We start from the raw sequence: 21432 nt of genomic DNA on the forward strand, positions 1-21432 counted from the left end.
TTCCATCAATGCAGCCCCACTCCACACCCACCCCAGGGTTTTCCATGTGTTTAGATAGCCCCGTAGTGCTGAAGCAGCTTTGGGAAAAGTGGAAGCCTGGCTATAGGGGGGGAAAACCTATTTACTCAGTTTCTGTGCTTCTTAATTGCCCCTGCCTCCCCTAGCTGCATATAAGCCAATGGTATTGTAAAATTGACAAGGGCTGGCCTAGTGAATGATACTACTAAGGCAGATAAAATACTTGTCCAGAGGGAGCTGTTCAAAGAATCTAGCTCAAATCTAGCCCTGTATAACACAAGAAAATAGTTTTAGATATTATGTTAACCATGATTTCTTTTATAAATCATTTCATATTTCTCCAATTCTTCATTTGCAATGCTTTAGAACCCCTTGTTCAACTTTGTGGAGTTTAGCTGCCATTTTTAGCTTTGCATACTAGGTTATTGCTCTCTTCTTAATACAAAGAACTAAAAGACACTAAAGTGAAGTGAAGTGAAGTGAATTGGTTTTCTAGTGTGAACTGAGGGTAAACGGAGCATGTGTCCTATTCCAGTCACTTTTCTTGCCCTGTGGTAGACCTCTAGGTGGCGCAGGTGAGTTTCCAGAGACGGGAAGCCCCTTATGCATTCTCTAGCTTTCAGATGTTTCAAACTGGAAGAAAAACAACTCAGGAAAAAGTTGCAGGGAAGTCCTCTAAGCCTGCAAAGTAAGTGTGGGACCTGCAAAGTACCGGGTACATGTTGACCCTTGCTAGACAGGAGTAGTTTTGAGAACACACATGATATATTGTCCATCCACATGGCTGGAAGCAACTGACAGTGTGATGCCCTCTGGCAACTGTGAAAACTGCTTCAGTTTCTTGAAACTGGAAACTTGTTGGCGTTTTACTGACATACTGATTGCTTCGCTGGATTTCGGCTTTGTTATTTAATTCCGTCCAAGGTAAGTTTATTATTATTATTATTATTATTATTATTATTATTATTATTATTTTATTATTATTATTGCATAAGGAATTTATATTTGGGAAAGCTAGATACATTCATGGTAAACATCATGATTAAGCAGTCAGGGAATGTATTTGAAATATACGTCACTTTTAATATTTCAGGGAGAAAGTACCATTTTAAGGGAAGTTGGTGCTGTAAAAGCACTGCATTCCATCTTTTCCCCCTTCGTTTTTGTTTGTATCTGACGAAAACAATTGTGTGCATGTTCTCAGTTGAGGATTTGATTAAAGCCTAAGATTTCCTTTGCAATAGTTATTTAATAAAGCACGAAACATTTATCACAGTGGTTTGCTTTGTTGTTCAGATATCTGCAATAACGTGCAAATAAGTTTAGAGGTTGAATTGTTTGTGTGGAGAGATTGCAGTTTCATTATTTGAGCTGCATGGAACACCAATATAATGTCTATATTTTATATGCTGGCTGGAACAAAGAATATTACTGCAAGGCACTTCGGCACCCGCTGGGATGAGGTTGATTGAATGCGGGGAATTACATACCTGTAAATACAAGTTTAGGAGCATGCATGGTTTTGTTTTCAGGAGAAAGCTGCCTCAATATTGCTTGTCAAGAGCCACGGAAAACCCAGAGTACTATAGAAAAGAGGAAAATGTCATATTCTATCTAGTAGAACATGATATTTTCCTCTTATCTATAGTATTATTTAGCTTAACTAGTGAACAAGGAACACAGGTACATGGGAACATTTATGAGTTCCAGGGGGATGTCATGCAAATTGGGGACATTTGCTGTAACCATTCCCTGTGTAACTATAAAGGAGCAGATCTTCAGCTAGCTTAAATCTGCAATAATCCCTTGAGGCCAAAGGTGATTTGCGTTGGGCAAGAAAAGGGTAGACTAATTACCCAGCCAAGCACCTTTTGGCCAGCAGTGGTCACTACATTACTGCAAATGGATAGGGCAAAACCAGTCCAGAGCACTTTGCTGTTGGTGTCCATCTGCTTAAAGGTTTAGGAACACCCTGATTATGGGAATTAAGCGTGATGGCATAGAACATGCCTCAGCAGAGCACAGGCTGTGCATGCTGATGTCCTGTAAGCGTGATTTGACCACTTTGGCTAACAATTAGAGATGTTCCGGTCCCCTATTCCTACTCAGTTATACAATTGGTTTTCATTGTATTTGGGAGTGGTGTGATTCTACATGTTGCAGAATCCCAGTGATAGAAGGGACCAAAGGACCAATCTAACTGCCTGCTCTATGGCAAGGTAGCTCTGGTCCCTTCTTTACCTACGCAATCGATGCCACAAGCAAAGAGCAGGTGTACCACGTGGAAGTCCATGCAGCGCAAATAGTCAGAAATGCAAGTCAGCCAAGCAAAATGTGTCCTGAAACATCAGTCTTTTCAATTCTAAAGGTCTTTTGCAAGCGTAACCAGGGAGAATGCCAGTTCAATCAGACCCTGACAATGAGGGAAATCCCTTTGACCCCATCAAATCCCCTCAGCCCCACTAAAGGAAATGTTATGGGCCTCAATTCCTTATCAGCCATCATTTTGCCTTTGGTTGTGACAATTTCTTATGCTCCTGAAGAAAGTAGTGGTGGGGAAAAGAAACGTTTTCACATGTGGTGAAAAGCCATTCCTGTATCCTTGTGGACCAGACCATAACTTCAAGATTTTCCTTTGTGTATTTCCATGCTAATTTAACATTATACATCCGGCAGTGTAAGAAAGGGTAAATATCTATGCCATTTTTCATTTCCTTTATTGGTTATTGATGCTGTATGTATGTACTGCTCCTCCTCCTAAAATGACCCCACTATTTTATTTATTACCATTATGCTAGACGCTGTACAAACATGTATCTCTTTGAACTCCTCTCTAGCTTTTTCTTCCTTCTTTCATTTTGTAAGCGGGAAGATTCTAACTTTCTAGACTCCCAGAGTGTCTAACCACGCTTATCCTTATTTTTCTCAAGTGTGTCAATGAACTCTTTGAGGCTGCGACGCTAGCTCAGTAAATTGTGCAATGTTTATTTATATAGGGACATTATGTACTCCTGAGCTCCTGATGGCTTGATTCTGAGATATACTCCATGCAATTAAAAATACCCTGCTACTCTCTGAGGATCATTGCACAATGCTTGTGGAACAATAGCTGCTGGGCATAACAGCAGTCCCATATAGTTTTTCCCTCCAGGAAGGGCAGGACTGGACACTGTTAAGATCCATAAATTACGGGTATGGAACAACTACAGAATCAGTGAAATTGCAAAAGATCCAAACTACGAAAGTTCATGAAATGGAAGAAGTAAACTGGCTTGAGTGGGCAAGAGGAAGTCACATAAATGACTAAGATCAAGCAGTATTTAATTTAGTTTAATCTTCCTTGGCTGAGAAATTCTGAAATATTTCATTTAAAAAGCCACCAAGGAGAAAATAATTATGAAATGTTAATGTTTGTAATTACTCCCCCAAGACATTTTCCCATTTTGAGTACACGTGCAAAAACTCTAAGCAAAGGAAATAAATTACCCCTGGCGGCAGCCTTCTTGGCTTCAAACTGCACTCCCTGATCCAAAGTCTGGCCTTGGTTGAATTGAAGCAAATCTGGACTTCACCTTCACTTCTAATGAAATCCGTGGGACTGTGGGACTGTATGGGAAGCCAGAAAAATACATGCATGTGCAATCATCACATGTGTCAATCTGTGCATCATGGGCTGCTTGCTGATCCATGCACAGAAGTACAAATAACATGCAACCCAATCCTATGTGCATAGTTACTCAGAAGTAATCCACGCAATGCTCAGTGAGCCTTGTCCCCAGGAAACTGTGCACAGAATTGTAGTCTTAGATTATGAATTAAGCAATATACCCATTTCAACATAAACAGGAAAGAACTGCAAAGATAAATAAACAAAGGATCAGGGTGCAGGAGGACAATGCTGATGCGTCCTCTGTATTTTGGTTTGGTAAAGAAGTTGTACTGCTGTGTTTCGGACTATGTCCACTTTGATAAAGAGACTTTTTAAAAATTGGAAGTGTTATGAGAATTTTAAGGGATTGGAAAACAGGCCTAGCAGCAAGCAACTTAACAAGATCAAGCTGTTTATCATATCAAAAAGAAGTTGAAGAGGTGAGTTGTCCACAGGCTACAAATACTTTAATGGGGAGAAAGTATTTCATAATGAAATGCTCTCTAATCTTGAAGAGGAAGATGAAATATTAAGAAAAGTGGAATGATAGAATGCATTAAAAAATGAAATAGGAAACCAGTTCTGAACGCTGAAAATGGTTTAACCATTAAGAAATATTGCCATGGATGTATGATTGGGCCTCAGTCATCTTACAATACATTCTAAATGTTATTTTAGAATGAGCTTTGGCTAAATGCAATATGCATTCTATGAAGTATTGCCTTTGTAAGGTAATTAAGGCTAAAATCCCCTCACCACTTTCTTGTGGAAAAGCCCCATTTAATTCAACGGGGCTTACTTCTGAATGGGCAAGTATAGGATTGTACTATAAGTAAGCTTCCTTGTTTCTGCCAGGTCCATAAGAAGTAATGGCATTCAAATGGACTCTGAGAGTGTCATCACACTGGAAGAAATTGTGTTTGCTTACCGTCGCTTCTCCGCCCATACATTTGTGCCTCATTACTTCCTCTTTCAAAAGAGGAAGTAAACAACTTGCACGTGGCCCATTCAGTGGGCCATTTTGATCCCGGTGCTTCTCCTGCACATAGCAGGAGATTGCGGCAACTTCCATCTTTAAAATAAGTCAGACTTACTGGGGTGGGGTGGGTTTTGTCATGCAAAGAAGGCTAGAAAGGGCGGGAGGCATGCAGAAGGCAGATGACGTTGTGAGAGGGACCCGCAAAAATCCGTGAGTGCTCGGTAACGAGCATGCAATAAAACACTCGTCTGATGGAGTTCTGAATCTTGCAGAGCAATGAATAGATTCAAACAACCATGTTTTGTCCATGACAATTACAACTATAACATGATGCACACACAGAGTTGAAGCCTCTGCAGAAAGTGTTAGGAGCTCTGTGTATGCGTTGGCACTAGAGGAAATAAAAGTTACCCCTAACTTCAATTGTAAAGACTGGAAGATGTAGAAATATTGTCAATTCAGACCAAAGATGGCCAACTTTCTGAATTTGGGCTGTTTTGCCAATTGTTTTACCAATAGGTAACGTTCCTTTTAGATATTCAGAGGCAATGAACTCACCACTGGGTGAAGAAAACAAGTTTGTTTGGCTATAATAGGCCAATAAAGCAAGAAATGGCAAGACAATACATTCAAAGCATAACGCATACAATCTTTCAATCACTGGGCACATAAGAAAAGTGATGAATGGCTTCAACGTCCTGGTGGTCCATAGTACCTGCCAACTTGGCTATGGCGAGGTTCTACCTTGGGAAGATCCCAGGGAATCATATTCTATCCCCTTGATCTCTCCCATTCTGGACCTGGTCCCATGTCTTCATCCCCATCCTGCTCTCAAGGCATCCTCTTCTTTCCTCCATGCCTTGCAGGGCATAAACATGCTTACAGACTATTCTCAACTGTTATAGTTACAATGGAGAAGGCAAATGAAATCATGGGCTGGATATGGTCTAGAGGCCACTGGCTGGCCATCCATGGGTTCGACAAAGAGAAAAAAGGAAAGAGATCCACATGCATGCAGGTTCTGATAGTTACTCCATTTAGTTCTCCTCCAGTTGTAAAGGACTGATAGGAAGCTGCCTTATACTGAATCAGGCCATTGGTCCATCTAGCCCAGTATTCTCAACACTGACAGGCAGCAGCGACTCTTTAGGCTTTTAGGCAGGATTTTTTTCTTAGCCCTACCTGGAGGGTTAAGATGCCAGGGGCTGAACCTGGGACCTTCTGCATGGAAAGCAGGTCTTTTGCCACCAAGCTACCAAACAGGAAACAGGATGCTGGGAGCACTCAATCTAAAGTCATCACGTACAGAAAAATAAAGGAGGGATTTTTAAAAATAATAATATTATCAGTAGTAAAATGGGATCAAGGTCCAATGCTGCCACAGAACTGGTGCTAATGATGTTGCAATAATGTAAACCAACACTAGCACAATGTCATTAGCGTTTGCTAGGTAAAGGGGAAAAGCAGTGATGCACCACTGAATTTTACAAGCCTTGTGGGAGCGTTGGATACTGCCCATTGATTTGGTTCCCCCACCCACCCATTTTTGTTTAAATTGATTTCACACTTCCCCCTCCCTTTTAAAAAAATTATCATTAGCTTTTTATATCTGCTGCTTCAGTGTCTTTACCTAGAGGCAGGGACTTTTTTTTTTACTTTTACCATGTAAAGCATAATGCATACCTATAAACAACAACAAAGTAAATTACAGCCCTATGGCCTACCTTCAATAAGAATATTAAGAAGCCCAGAAATAGCCATCACAATCACGGTTCCATTTGCCTGCAGTATTGAAAAGCACTTGCTTTTAGAAAATATGAATATACACATACAGAATATAGCATGGGAAGGTTAATTCCTGGATCTATTTTAAAGATGTACGCATACATCTTCTCTGTGAAACAGGATCTTCTGAACCATGTGTATTCAAACTCAGAACTTTCATTTCACATCAGATTGCCTCAAACACCATGTCTTTTAATGAGGCAGCCAGTGACAATCCCCAATGTAGCACCTGTGGGTACCATGGCATCCATGAGGCCCGTGGCTCAGCTCTGCTCTGTATCGCCATATTTTATTTTATTTTAGCAAGGAAGTGAGATCTCATGTGAAGTTGTGCTGATTGTGGGATCTCACAAGATTTTGCACCAATCTCAAGATTTAGTTAGATGCCACAGAGCCTGGCAGGTAATTCCACAGTGCTGATGAGAACAGGAGGAGTTGTGAGTGAAAGGAAATAAAGAAAGAGAGAGGGCTCAGAGAGAAAGAAGCTAGAGAGAGTGAAAGCAGCTAGAGAGAAGAGCAGAAGGAGAGAGGGAGGGAGAGAGAGAGAGAGAGAGAGAGAGAGAGAGAGAGAGAGAGAGAGAGAGAGAGAGAGAGAGAGAGAGAGAAGAAAAACCAAAGAGTATTTCCAGGCAAAGTTTTTATTATACAAACACCCAGCATGGGATTTAACAGCCGGGGTGGTGGTGGTGTCTAGATGTCATCATCTTCCATTTGTAACCCTCCCAGCTTTTTCTGCCCTTTCTTACCAGAAACAACTGTTAAAGAGAGGAAGGTAAAATAGCTGCACAGTGCCTTTGATAGGTAGTGCTAGGAGCCCTCTGCCTGGAAGCAGAGAGAGAAAGAGTGGGAGGAGGGAGAGGGTGGGGGAGAAACAAAGCACACACACACAGAACCAGCATGCGTACATGTGCATACACACATAGATAACCGGCTCCACTCCCAGCATTTTGCAACTCCACCCCACCCCACTACCCCATAACACTCTTTTAAAATTCCAAACGTGCCCATGGGCCTAAAACGGTTGAGGACCCCTGTTGAAGTAATCAAGGCAGGAGACATCAAATGCAGAGATGAAAGACCTCACAGATGCATGCATTCTGTGCCCTACCTAACATTTTCACATACTTAAAATTCAGGGATCTGTGTACCTATTCTCTTTTCTTCTCTTTAACATGGAGTTTTATTTTTAAATAAAGCTAAGAATACAGGCGACGAAAAGAACAACCCACATAACAATACAACAAGATCACTAATTAAGGGGGGCGAGGAATCTCACTGATTGCAGTTCTTAGTATGTGGGAGGGCAGAAAGTAGGAGGAGCTGTAGCTCAGCGGTAAAGCACTTGCTTTGCATGCAGAAGGTCACAGGTTCGATCCCCAGCACCTACAGGTGGTGGTGGGGAAACTGCCTGAAACCCTGAAGAGCCGTTGCCATTCAGTGTTGACAATACTGGACTAGATAGACTGACAGTCTTACTCGGTATATATAGCTTCCTATACAGATCTTCAGGTTTCTAGATGTCAACTTCCAGCATTCCTGACCATTGGTCATACTGGCATGGGCTTCTGAGAGTTAAAGTTCAAAAGGTTTGGAGAATGACTTACTGCCCATCCCTGCATTGGTCTAACATGGGTACAGCTGTGGGACAATTAGAATAAACCTTCTTAGGGAGAAGGTTCTGAAGCACGGCACTGTCATAGACTGATTTTCAAAATGTACAGGTGTGAAGTAAACACAGTATGTTTACCTCAGTCCTGTTGCTAAAGGCCTGAGGCAGATAGAGTGGTGTTTAATATATGTGTATTATAATATAGCCGCAATCCCCAAAACACGTATTCAGACATTGATCCTAGTGGGTCAGCTCCAGAGAAAGCAACTATCCATGTATGGCAGCACAGCAGGGTTAAACTTTTGCTTTTGGAGTTGGACAGCAAATGGCACAGACTGGTGATGATGACTTGCCAGGTCAGGTTTGTTTGATGGGATTTGAGAGATAACATGCAATAGTAATTAATATTCAAGAGTTGGCAGCGTATGAGATTTCACATTGGAATAGAGCCAAAATGAGATGCCAACAAGATCAGTTTCTAATTCTAGATTTAAAAATTCCAAAATGCATAATTGAGTTTTTCTTTGAAATTTTCCATTCAATAATAAATTGATGATGAGCAAATTTGGAAAAAATGTCAAACTTCAAATATTCATTTCTCTTTTATTGTTGACTAAACATGCCATAGTATGCTGTGGACTGTATTCCTCAGTAATTAATAACAGGCAAATGTTGTATTATCCTGGAGGTAGGGAGGTGGCGGGAGTAACAGTTTTCGGTTCAAGTGCTGGTATTAACCACCATTAAAGCCATCAACTATTTGGGACCAGGTTATGGAAGGACCATCTACATCCAGATGAACCTACTGTAACTGGACTCTAAGATTGTCCTGAGATGCTGCTCTTTGGTCCACCACTAAGATAAGGTTAGCAGATACAACAATTAGGAACTTTATGTGATGAACCCTCATCTTTGGAATTCCACTATTCCTCAAATGTGGGCCCATTCTCTTGTGCTTTTCAAATATATCCAGAAAATGTTTTTATTCCATCAAGCCTTTCACTAAATTTTATTGTTAGCTTACCATGTTTTAATCTGTTGTTACTTTATCTATCAAGTATGCTGTAGGGTGGATTCCTGCATTGAGCAGGGGGTTGGACTAGATGGCCTTCTAGACCCATTCCAACACTACTATTCTATGATTCTATGATCAATTGCTTTGATATTTTATTGAACTAATGTTTGAATTCTAATTTCTTCTTTTGTACACTGTCTTGTGAGGGCTTTGATTCTAAAAGGCAGTATAAAAATAACTTTGTAAACTAATTAACAAACGAAATAGTTCTGTTCAGATCTGTTGCTTATGAAAACACTTCTGATGCTATTCCTTTATTATTCATATTGTATAATTGCCTATGATTATAAAAATGCTGATCGCATACAATTCCTGCTACTAATTATCATAGCATATTGGATTGTATCCAGTGTTAGTTGTACTTGGAACAGACCCATTGAAATCAGTGGGACTTGTTAGTCATGATGAATTTAAGTCTCATTGATTTCAATGGGTCTGTTCCAAGTATGACTGAAACTGGATCCATGTTGTGTTGCCTGAACCCAGCTGCATAGTTTGTAAACCATGAACAACTAATGATGAGAACCCATGGTTTGTTGTTGGGTTGTGAACTGTTAGTTCTTGGTTAATAAACCATGGTTTATTAGCATGGCTGGGTTCAGACAACACAACCACCCATGAACAACTATCCATGGTTCATCTTCAACCCACACTTAACCTTGAATGTGAGTTATCATGTTGGGAGAACCCGATCATCTTTAAACACTCTAGATCAGCTTTCCCCATCCTGATGCCCTCCAGATGTGTTGAACTTATGAACATAAGAAGAGCTGTGCTGGTTCAGACCAAGAGTCCCATTTAGTCCAGCATTCTGTTCACACATTGCCCAATCAGATGTTGACCAAGAATCCACAAGCAGGGAACAGGTGCAACAATACCCTCCCACCCATGTTCCCTAACAACTGGCATACATAGGCATACTGCCTCTGATACTGGTGGTAGCATATAGCCATCAGGACTAGTAGCTTTTGTTAGCCTTCTTCTCCAGGAATTTATCTAACCCTCTTTTAAATCTATCCCAATTGGTGGCCATCACTACGTCTTGTAGAAGCAAATTCCATAGTTTAAATAAGTGCTGTGTAAAGACATACTTCCTTTTATCTGCCCTGAATGTCTCATCATTCAGCTTTATGGGATGACCTCAGTTCCTGGTATTATAAGAAGTTTTTCTCCCTCTCTAGTTTCTCCACACCATGCATAATTGTACACACCTCTAACATATCCCCCTAACTTGCCTTTTTTCTGTGAATAAAAACTGTTTGGGAATGATGAGGTTGTAGTCCATCCAACACATCTGGAGGTCATCAGATTGGGAAAGTCTGCTTTGAAGTAGTTAATAAGTCAATAGGGTATTAAGAGTGATATACCTACTTTGAAAAAATTATGATCTGTGTGAGGCTGCAATCCTATACCCATTTACCTGGGAGTAAGTCCACTCGAATTCAGTGGGACTTACTTCTGAATAGACATGTATAGGATTGCACTGCAACTCCCCAATTGTAGATATTAGTAATCTTTGTCCTTTGTCCCAGCATTGGACAAGATTGCAGTCATACCCAGTTCATACTCCAATAAAGTTTATAGAATAAAGTTATGAATTTTTCTTGTTGTTATCAGGATTCCAAGATTTGGCACTTGGATACAAACTACAACATTTGGGGTACACTGTGAAGAAGAAAAACCCATCAAGTAAGCCAATATTTATGGCTGTACTCTGTTGTGTCTATTGGAGGAGACAGTACTTTAAAAAACAAAAAGCAAATACTAACCCCATTTTGGCACAGATTCTAGACATCTAATGTTTTATACATGTCCAATGTCCTGACAACTCTCAGGGGCTCAATATTTTTTTTTGCATGGTTGCTGGTTTTGATTTATGATGCTTTCTTGGAATAATCTCGTTGATCAGCATAATTTCAGTTTTCCTCTCTCTAGATGATACACTGATGGTATACAGATTTATATGTTTTCCAAACCGTCTTGAAATTATTTGGATTTTTTTTTATCTGCACAAGCATTTAAATGAATTCCAGTTATCTGATACCATCCATTTGTGCAACTTAATATCGACACTATTAATAATTGTTAATATTATTATAGCTTTGCCTCTTGCTTGCATTACACACAGCACTCCTCAGAGTATTCCAGAGGCATATTCTCCATAATCCTGATCAGAACTGAGACTGGTAGAGGGATTTTTACGTGAAGAAAAAGTTTCAGCCATGTTTTCATAACTTGCCCAAGTTGTATACCACTACATCAAGGTTTACTTATTATTATAGCAAAAATTCAAGTTCCTGAACAACTGGCGTCAGAAAGTTAACACTTGCAAAATAGCCAATATTTCAATATTAGCAGCACAATCTGTTGTGTTTAGTAACTTCAAGAAGTTGTTTGCAACTCATATCCCATTCATGCACACTTCATTGACACTAATTATGCAGCCCATTCACTTAACGCTCAAACAAACTATTGAAATATGCTCATACAGAGCTGACCCAAGCTTTTTTGTTGCCTGTTCTTCCTACCTCAACCCCACCAGTGCAACACATCCCACATGCTGCTACCTGTTGTCTCAGCACTGAATAAAAGCCCCAAGGACTTGAGAAACATGGCCAGGCAAGACTTGGCCTGGCCTGGCCTCAGTCTGACGTGAATGGCTGCTCTCTGATTGGGTACTCCTGTAATGGAATATACATTGCAGTGTGTAGAATTGATAAGAATTTATTGTATCTTGTAAGTGTGATAGTTCTGTATGTATGTGCTGTGAGATGACTACGAGTAATGGAATATATTCTTGGAAATGAAGGAAGGCTGTCCCCCTCCTTCACTTTTGTTTGTGCTTCTATCAAAAGAGAAGAAGTTGTACCATGTGATAGGAGCTAAGGCCAATGTAAACCGCCCAGAGAGCTTCGGCTATTGGGCGGTATAGAAATGCAATAAATAAATAAATAAATAATACCTGCCAGGCTAACCCCCAGAAGCTGTTGCTGCCTTAGACCCCATGGCCAGGCTGCCACCTGACCAGGCCAAACACTGCTGGAGCTGTGATTCAGCAAGGGCTCAGGCAGATGGTGGGCATTTCCTGCTAGGCTCTGGAGTGCCACTAGTAGAGTGGCTTATAGAATGGTGTGGGCCGTTATTCCAGTGGAGGTTTGAGAGGTGGGTCATGTTTGTACTGTCACCCCTCCTAATGTCTCATGACAGGGCCAGTCCTGGACACACGTTAGTCACATACTTAGCCTAACAATTTATTATCAGTCAGTTTTGCTCTTCAGCCACCAGAATGTTTGTAGGTAGCAATCAAGACACACAAAGTAGTTACTAAATGGCGATTTTATTGATGCCCAGAAGTGATAAAGTATCTTGGTATATCGGTCCCTAGAGATATCTCACAAATGTTTAAACTGAATATAAATGCATTACTGGAGGAAATATCTCTTGATTTTGAAAGATGGACATTCTTTAATTTAAGTACTTGAGGGTATGGTTAAGATACTTAAGATGAATGTCTTCCAAGAAGTAATTTATGTGTTAAGTAGTATTCCTTTATACCTTCCCCAAACATATTTTCAAAAACTTTATGCAGCATTTCAGAAGTTTATTTGTGGGCGGGGGGGGGGGGGAGGTGTCTCCTTCCCATTTTTCACTGAAGAAGATGCAGTTGTCAAGTAAAGAGGGATGACTTAATTTCCCACATATTAGCTTGTATCATAAAGCTTATATGTTAACTTCCACTAATGGCTGGACAACAACTTTTTCTTTTAATACTCCTCCCATGGATTGTTTGGAGTCAGATTATTTGGCACCGCTTTCCGGCTGAATGGTGTTAATATCTACCGATATTGAAACAGAAGGAATGGCTCAGCTAACAATTTCAGCAGCGAGAGAGACTCAGTATGCAATGCCTCGTCAGGTCAAGTTGGGTCCATATTCTCATGCTAAATTAACTTTATGGGAGAATCCAGGTTTGAAAATGTAGAGATGGCCTTTTTATGTGGAGGAGTTGGTCTGATAGTGGAATTCATATTTCAGATCAGTTAATAGCATTGAGTGATGCATTTTTACCATTTTCAGTATTACAGATTAGATACCATTTACTGTCTATGATAGTTGGAAGTCCATTCAAGTCCATTCATTAGAGTCTATATATGGGCCATCAGTAATGAATGCTTTAGCACGTCCTACACTGTTGGAGGAACTAATTGGTTCTTCATAGAAAACTAAGACAATAATAGCTGTTCACAAAAGTCTTTTGGATGGAATGCAGTAAGGTAGATGTTCAAAGTGTCAGAGAGGAATGGAATAAAGAGTTGGAATGCTTTATGGAGTCTAATTAATGAAAAGCTGCCCTATGTACAGTATGTGTAGAAACTGAGACTGATCCAACAAAACATGGCATTTTGTGCATATTGGACACAATAGAGGCTTATAAGAAGAAGCTGGCTAGCTCTGCCAGTTTCTGGCAATGCAATTAGGGCAATGCCTCCTTGAGGCATATAATGAGGGCATGTCCCGTACTTCTCACTAAGCTGTTTTGCAATGTGTGTTCCTCTCACCACTCCCCCTCACCCCAACGGCTCCTAAGACAGTGCTCTTTTGGCTACATAACAATAGGCACGTGGAGAATTGTGTTTTCTGCTAGTGGATATGATGATGATGATAATGATGATTATTGGGCACTCCCAAAACAAGACCTGATTTTTTATGCATTGATTTAGCTATTTTTATGCTGTTTTCCACAGTATGCTGTTGTACAATACTGATGACTGATAACCAATATTTTTCTTGGCTTATCTAACTAAGACAGCTGTTGCAATGAAAAGCCATATATCTGAGCCGACTGGGTGTTGTTAGATCATCATGCACTGCTTGATTTTTATCTTATTAATTCTGGAACAAGATTTAAATAGTGGAAAGCTCAATGTTCGGAAGGAAGCCAGCGGTGAGCTACGCAACCCCTGGAAAGTGCTCAGTGCTGGATGGACTAGCGCCTTGCAATCATCTGCCCAGTTAATTGATGTTCAACCTGTTCTGGAGGGGGCCGCACCTCCCTTAAAGGTTCAGGCTTGTAGTTTGGTGGTGCTCTTGGATCCAGAACTGTCATTCAAGGTACATATGACTCAGTGGCACAGAGCACCTTCTATCAGCTTAGACCGATATAGTAGAATGTAAGCCTATGCGGCAGGGTCTTGCTATTTACTGTTTTACTCTGTACAGCACCATGTACATTGATGGTGATATATATATATATATATATATATATATATATATATATATATTTGCATCCTTATCTGGACAGAGATAGCCTAACTTACCTGTGTTCTGATAACCTCTCATTTGAAGTACTGCAATGCATTATACACTGGGATTCCTTTAAAAACAGTCTAGAAACTCCACCTGGTCCAAAATAGGGCAGCAAGACTGCTAACAGGGACTGGCCAATGTGATATTATGCCAGTACTTTTCTATCGGCACTGGCTGCCAGTCCGTGTCAAGATTCTGGTACGTAGCATTCAAAGCCCTAAACAGCTTGGGTCCAGGCTACTTGAAGGATCAGCTCCTTTCATATACACCTGCCCAGACCCTAAGATCATCTTCAGCGGTCCTTCTCCTGGAGCCCCTACTGAAGGAAGCGAGGTGGGTAGTTACTAAGAAGAGGGTCTTTTCTGCTGAAGCACTCTGGCTGTGGAATGAGCTTTCCAGAAAGGTTCATCTAGTGCCTACATTAGGCTCATTTTGGCGCCAAGTGAAGGCCTTTCTATTCTCCCAGGCATTTTAGTTTTTCGGTTTGTTTTATATCTGGTCTTCTTTTTTTAATTTTTTTGCACTGCTTCTAGCTTCTGTTTGGCTATTATTTTTGCTTTTATATTGTAGTTTTAAATTTTTAAATGTTATAGTCCTGTAGGTTATGGTTTTGTTATGAACTGTCCAGAGAGTTTCGGCTGTTGGTTGCTATAAAAATGTAATAAATGAATAAATAAATAAACCAGAAATGCTGAACTCTCAAGATCCTCCGCTCACAATGAATGGGAATGTCAATTAGTTCACATTACACTGTTAACAGCACTTAATTCATATAGCACATTTTGAAGTGCTGTAAACGCTTCACATCATGCATTCTCATCTGAATAATCTTTTCAGAATCCTTGCATAACAAACCACAGATAGGGGACGACTGAAATACAAGTGTGCCTAAGGTAACTGAGTTAGTTTGTGGCTGTGGTGAAATTTGAACTAGGAAGCAACTCACACCCTTAGGAACAACTATTTATGCATTTATTAAAAGTGTTTCCGTATCGCCCTTTAGACAAAGGCTTTATGATGTGGAGGATCAGCGGCTGGATCTTTTGATATATTTTCTTTTACTGAAATCAGCGGCAGAACAGGTTCCAGTCAGGATTGTGGCACAGGGGCAGGAAGGGAGTGAATTCTCCCCCGTGGTACCAGACCTCCAATGCAAATCCTGCTCCTCCCCAAGAACTACAAATGGCTGTGGTGAGGAAAAGATAACATATATAAAATATAACTTATGTCTCTAGGTGTTGCCCTCTGCGACTAACGGCAGTTCCAGGGGGCACTGCCTGGCAGCAAAGCATCAGGCATTCTGCATTAGGGAGAAAAGAGAATTAAGAAACTATCCTTGTGCCACAACCCTCCTCCAAATCAGGGTTCTGTGGCAGTCCTGAAAAGCAGTAGATGACTTTGGGAGTCCTTTAGGATCTCCAGTGTCACATATAGAACTCTACACTGTTTACCTATCAAAGCATGAAGAGGTAGTTAGGTGAGTGATGTGTGTCTTGTCTTCTTATTCTTCTCCAAAGAGAAGAGAATGGCACCAATCTGATACAAACAAAAAGGATAATCTAATCCAAGAATGCTGCAGAAATCCATTTTATTGCAACACACACAGAAACACACACACACACACACACACACACACACACACCAAAACAAAAACCTAACACATTTTGGGCTCATAGGAGAGTAGGTGTTTCTCTAGTTGTGCATTATCTCTACCTTGATAGAGAAAAGTCCTGGTTTCCTTGAAGAAAATGGAGGGCTAAGAGCCCAAAATATGTTGGGTTTTTAGCAATCAAGCTGATTCCATAGCACCTTTGAATTTGATTATCCAGTTTCTGTTTGTAACTTTAAACTGAGTATCATCATTCAAAGAAATGCTTCCAGTTCCCTATGAAAACAAGGTAGTGATAGCCACCTTAGGTAAGAGACCGCTTTCCTGCCATTTGTATAGAAAATATACCTCTAGCAATTTTCTTTTTTTGGTTGCAATTCGGGCATTTACTTGGAAAGAGAAGGAAGATGATACATCATCACCTATCTATCATCACATAACTAAAAGAGAAATGGGAGTCCCAATATATCACTCTCAAACACTGATAGAAACTATTGGTCAAAGCACTTTATGAAATTATAAGCATTTTGTAGAAAAAAATTACTTCCCATGGAAAGGATGATATTGAAATTGCCTGTCTGTTACGATGGAGGCTAGCGGCAGGGTGGACATTAGACAGTTATTTTTGGCAAACCCACTTGTAAAAGAACTCACATACCACCCCGTTTAAAATACACCGTTCTATAAATAAGAAGAAAACTTAGGCTTTAAAGTGGCTTAGGTGCAATCCTATGCATGGTTAGACAGAAAAATGTCCTATAATCCTCAGCATTCCCCAGGCAGCCATGCTAGAGTTGCAGGGTTTTTTTCTGTCTAAACACTCATAAGACTGGGCCCTTACACTGTAATCCTACATGTGTCTACTCAGAAGTAAGTCCTGTGGATTTCAATAAGACTTATTCTAAGTTGGTCTAGGACTGCATCCTTACACTTTCCTCCATTGAGTGAAAATAGGTGCAGAACGATCAGTTCTTTCCACACTTAAATTGGGGGATCGTTATGGGATCTTTGAGAGATATTAGAGTCTTCAGCCCAGTTCCCAACTCATTGAATTAGAACAGAATCTGTTTTGTTTTACATGTGTTAACTTTTAATAAAGAGCCTCGTGTGGCGCAAAGTGGTAAAGCAGCAGTTTCTGCAGCTGAAACTCTCCCCACGGCCTGAGTTCGATCCCAGCAGAAGCTGGTTTCAGGCAGCCGGCTCGGGTCGACTCAGCCTTCCATCCTCCCGAGGTCGGTAAAATGAGTACCCAGCTAGCTGGGGGAAAGGTAATAACAGCTGGGGAAGGCAATGGCAAACCACCCCGCTATAAAGCCTGCCAAGAAAACGTCAGCGAAAGCTGGCGTCCCTCCAAGAGTCAGAAATGACTCAGTGCTTGCATGAGAGGTTCCTTTCCTTTCCCTAACTTTTAAAGGTCTCAGATTCAGGAGCAATTCACTCAATCATTTATGTTTTCAAGTTATGGTGATGGCAAGTTGGTGTACACAGTCTGCTGAGGAGCATCACAACCACACCAGTTCCATGATGGCCTGAACATCAAATGGACTTCAGAGCTGCTTAACCGCTGCTCTTTTCATTGTCTTTGTGTGCGCATGTGTGCGCTCTGTGAACTAGAGGGTGGAGTTGGCTGGTCCTATTAATCAGGTTGAGCAGAAAGTTGTACACCAGCCTAAGAAAATCCTGTTTGCAGTTCTGTATGCAACCATTCTGCTGCAAGGCCATTTCACACATCACACCGCAGCAAACTACTACAGGTAGTCATGGCCCCTCCTTGAATGCACATGTATGATCTCATGTTTGCAAACTGTTGTTTGTTGCATTCACAGATCTCATTTTTAGGTGTGCAACGAAAATATCTTCAGTATACAATTAAAACACAAAATGTGTGTGCCTGAAGAAAAAAGTACATGGACTGACAACCTCCAAAAGTGTTTGTGTGATTTTTTTATTATTATTTTTTTACATTTTTATACTGCCCAATAGCCGAAGCTCTCTGGGCAGTTCACAAATTGCCTGTTAGCTGTCCATAACCTGAAAGCAAAATGCATGAGTGCACTGATAATCGGTGATACATGAAATGAATGCTTGCTTTGCCAATTTAAACCCACAAATAATATGTAGGGCCACACTAGATGTGACATAGCTTATCTGTGATCAGATCTTGTGATATCTTTTCTTGGTTAAGAGTGCGTCTGTGTCCCCCTCCACCCAAAACACACACAGCTGCTTTCTTTTAATCAAAGAAAAAGATGTAATGAAATCCTGTAATGGTCCTTCCACATGTCTAGTTTGGACCTCAAGTACTTCAAAAAATACTAATTGCTGCAGATGTCTGGATGCTCAGGGGGAGGAGAAACTATGTAAATGGTTCGTGATATTTAGTCAAATATTTAGTCAAATATGTGAAATGATCAATGGAGCCAGTTGAATAAGTGACCAAAATAAAGGGGGAAATCATGATCGTAATCTAATCCCTAGTGATGTATTTAACTAGTAATTAGATCAAAACCATGATTTGTTCCAATACTCCCCCCCCCCCAGTAAATTCACTAGGAGTTAGACATGACCACAGCTTTGATTTTCATGGGAAATCCATACACATAAGTACTGAACAAAAATCCAAAGACTATGAGCCAAACTAGGCATGACGCTGTAGCCATCTTTAGCCCATGGAGCAAACAGCAGCTTTAGAGAAGTGATTTAGATCACGGAAGAGTGCCACTTGTGTGGGTTTGCTATTATGTAAAATAAGAATAAGAATAATAACTGTGGGAGATCCTAATCACCAATCACAGACTCCCCATCATCATAGGTTTGTCGAGAATGAATGACTTCTGAAAAACACTACTTTATACAATGGGAATTGTATAATTTATACAATGGCAGTACCCAAGACAAAGGTCCAATACACACAAAGCTGTCCTAAGACATTTTTCTGCCTGACATATAGGACAGGATGGTGTCCCCTCCCAGTTGGATCTTGCTTCAATACTGGCGACAGGACTGTGACCTTGGCAACACCTGAAGGCTGCAGGGCAAACCATATGGCACATACCACTCCATATCAGTACCTTGTTGCCATGCTTTGCCTCCCAGTATCTGCCACCTCAGGCAGCCACCACACTCTACCTAATGGTAGGGCTGGCCCTGAATACATAAGTTACTTGAGTGGCCTAAGTGCTGTTTCCCTGCGGATCATGTTTTTCCTGTAATATATGAAATTAGGAAATCACATTGAAAGGATGGATCAAAGTGGAAGTTGCCCCCAAAATGTCACAGTGTCCATTGGAGAAGGGAAATGGTAGTGTGAGAACTTCCCATATGATCCACCCCTGTGTGATTTCTTCATTTCAGATGTTACTGGGGGTGATGTGTGATGCAACCAGGGGGAATTAATATCAACCCTTTGGTAACCAGTAATGGATGAACTGACCCCACTGCAATTTCGGATTGGACAGCTGATTTACTAGTCCAACTTTATAAACCTAGACAAAGGCTCTCTCTCATATACTGGGATCTTTCAAACCATGCCCAGATTTTAGCATGACCACATCACCAAAGTCCATCTTGGGTACATGGCATGCTTAGTATGTCATCCATGGAGGTTTGGGGTGGAGGCAGCTTTATCACACCAGCATTATACTGTGCAATCACTGTGAATTGCGTGCAAAGGACTCCTAAATTTTCCAGCTTATAATCTGCTTTTATTGTGAAGTACTCTGAAGTTTTCCAGTTTATAATCTGCTTTGACTGTGAAGTACTCCCATGCATCCTGCTTTCATTGTGCTATAAAGGGAAAATAATCGAGGTATTTTGGTACTAGTTTTCGAGCGAATCATTTGTTTTTTTCCGAGTGGCCACTGAGTGTGCAGGAGCAAGATTTGATATGTTTAAAGAAAAAATAAACAAATGCTTACATCAGCGTAAGCTTTACAGATAAAGAAATCAAAATTGGCACAGTAATAGATATTAAAGAGAGCTTTAAGCATACCCAATTTGAGTCGGATTGGGTCATCCGTTGATTTTTTATTTATTTATTTTTTACATTTCCCTCCTTAAGAATCTTAAGAGCGCTGCCGCCCGGGGTGTGATTTAGCAACAACAACAACGCCGACAGCTTAGGGATAATTTGAGGGAAACTGATACATGGGATGAAGCTCAAAGCCTGTGGAACAAGTAGCAATAGCAATGCCCATTTGTGAGAGGAATAAGGGGTTACAGCCTGTGCAAAGGTGGTAGGATTTGTCTGCTTAGTCATGCCAACAATGCACAGAAACAAGAAACTGACTTGGGAGGAAAATCTGTTTCATTTACAATTTCCATGGATCAGTCAGGGGTGTTCAGTATTACAAGGGATTACAAACACCCTAGATCTGAAGAATGGGCCAACTAATTATGAGTTTGGAAGCATTACTATTACTATTTCTTCTCCGCAATGGTTATTATTGCAGATCTACTCAGAAGTAAGTCCCATTGAGTTCAATGGGTCTTACTCCCAGGTAAGGGTATATCTTACACAGTGTATAGGATTGCAGCCTACGTATGCTTAGTTACTTAGGGGTAAGTCCCATTATGTTCAATGGAACTTATCTTCAGGTAACTGTGCTATAGGATTGCAGCTTTAGTAGTGTTAAGGTAGGACTCTATCATAATCAAGCAACTTTCCCCATTGAACTCAAAGGATGATTTACTAACATACAGGACTAAAGGTTTCATTTACTATGTATCCCCGCTTTTATCTCTCCTACCTGAGATTTCATTCCATATCTTTGTGAAGCTGAGCCAAAGGAACTACATTTCCTAAATGAAGATGGGTGTCAACTTGGTTGTATCTAGAATGGAACTAGGTTATTGTGCTTTTGTTATTGTGTTGCTGCTGTTGTTACTGTTGTTGCTGCTGCTGTTGTTGATAAAGAACACACACCTGACTGCTAAAGAACATATATCTGCACAACTATGTTTTGCCCTTCAGGTTAAGCTAGCGGAAGCTTTGAGATGAAGTTTGGGGTAAAAAAAGTTCATTTATGAAACAAGATTAAAGATAAGCAATTAAAGGATAAGGCTCAGATTTAATTTTCTCCCTAAAATGTAATTTTTCATGCAGTGACAACCTCAAACCCTTTTCAAGTTTTATAGCTATTCCACATTTGGCAGAAAGAACAGGAAACCATCTGTGGCAGACCAAGATCTTTATAAACCTAGTCACTGATAGAGGGGGTGGGCGGTGAGTGGGGGGAAGAGATTAAAAGCAATGAAATGTTAAAGTTAAATGAAAGCTTTGAAGGTGTGAGAAGTAGGATGCTTGTTTCTGCCTGGGGCCTTGATTTCTACAAACAAACAAAAATAGTGTAAAAATGTTTTAAAAACAACAACACATGTGTGTACTGCAATGTAAGAAACA

The 21432-nt window shown here is 40.5% G+C and overlaps 1 protein-coding gene across 1 annotated transcript in view; it reads left to right on the forward strand.

Moving 5' to 3' along the window:
• Positions 1 to 665: 665 nt before the first annotated feature.
• The window catches only part of EDAR (ectodysplasin A receptor), an 85451-nt gene continuing 64684 nt past the window's right edge, over positions 666 to 21432 (forward strand). The window contains exon 1 of the mRNA XM_063127472.1: positions 666 to 942. The gene's annotated coding sequence lies outside the window, so the exon portion shown is untranslated. The remainder of the gene's footprint in view (positions 943 to 21432) is intronic.

This window comes from Elgaria multicarinata, chromosome 5 (genome assembly GCF_023053635.1).
Source record: "Elgaria multicarinata webbii isolate HBS135686 ecotype San Diego chromosome 5, rElgMul1.1.pri, whole genome shotgun sequence".
In the NCBI taxonomy this organism is placed as follows: Eukaryota; Metazoa; Chordata; class Lepidosauria; order Squamata; family Anguidae; genus Elgaria; species Elgaria multicarinata.